The sequence below is a fragment of the Podarcis bocagei genome, assembly GCF_964188305.1.
Source record: "Podarcis bocagei genome assembly, chromosome: 2".
Lineage (NCBI taxonomy): Eukaryota > Metazoa > Chordata > Lepidosauria > Squamata > Lacertidae > Podarcis > Podarcis bocagei.
Window position 1 is genome coordinate 18566079 of NC_138126.1, and position 1410 is coordinate 18567488.

A 1410-nucleotide genomic window follows, 5' to 3' on the forward strand; every position below is an offset into this window, starting at 1 on the left:
TCTGAGTTTGATTCCTTTGTCCTTTTTCTCATTCCAGCCATGGGCATAGCCAAGATTTGGGGGGGGGGCTTTTGTTAGGGGTGTAGAACCTCATATTTGTATTGATTTAGAGAGAGCAGCTGCAACATTGCCTTATTTTGCACCCTGCTTAAAAACACAGACAAAGCTATTTCCCACCAAATGGGCCAAGGCTGACCTCTGCTTCTGGGCCTGCATATCAGGCCCTCCAAGTGTCCCTATTTTCCAGGGACAATCCTGGATTTACAGAAGCCGTCCCGGTTTCTGATTTGATCCCGGAATGTCCCACTTTTCCTTAGGATGTTCCTATTTCCATCGGAGAAACTATTGTGTATTCAGTGTTTTGTGCTTGCCTGAGCTTGAGTCTGAACTAAGGATTCTGAGCCCCTGTGTTCTGATTCGATACATGATGTCCAATCACAAAACATTTCAGGATTTGGACCTCTGCCATTGGCTCTTGAACTCTGAGCCATGATTCGCAGCTTGGAAGCTTAGACAGCCAATCACATTTGGAGTGGGAGTGGCCCAGGCTTTCAGGAAGGTATATAAGCAGTTGCTTTGCCCCTGTTTCCCAGTTATGTAGCTCAATAAAGCTTCTTGCTGTTATCACTACATATTGCCTTGTGAGAACCCACCTACACTTCAGAAACGTTCAGGTAGGTAGCCGTGTTGGTCTGACGCAGTCGAAATAAATTAAAAAATTGTCCAGTAGTACCTTAGAGACCAACTACGTATGTTCTGGTTATAAGCTTTGATGTGCATGCAGAGTATCTGAAGAATTGTGCATGCACACGAAAGCTTATTCCCAGAACAAACTTAGTTGGTCTCTAAGGTGCTACTGGACAATTTTTTAATTTTTTTAAATTTATTCAGAAACATTGGTGGTTTAGGAGTTATCTGACCCCCCCCCCGAAAACAATCTGAAAGCAGCCTTCTATAGCAGGGGTCAGCAAACTGTTTCAGCAGAGGGCCGGTCCACTGTCCCTCAGACAATGTGGTGGGTCGGACTATATTTTGAAAAATAATAATGAACGAATTCCTATACCCCACAAATAACCCAGAGATGCATTTTAAATAAAAGGGTACATTCTACTCATGTAAAAACACCAGGCAGGCCCCACAAATAACCCAGAGATGCATTTTAAATAAAAGGACACATTCTACTCATGTAAAAGCACGCTGATTCCCGGACCATCCACGGGCCGGATTTAGAAGGCGATTGGGCCAGATCCGGCCCCTGGGCCTTAGTTTGCCTACCCCTGCTCTATAGGGAAGTGTGTTTCTATATAAATGTTTTATGTTTTATTATGTTTTTATGTATTTTGGAAACCCCCAGAGTGGCTGGGGCAAGCCAGTCAGATGGCCACAGTATAAACAGTAAAATGATGACGA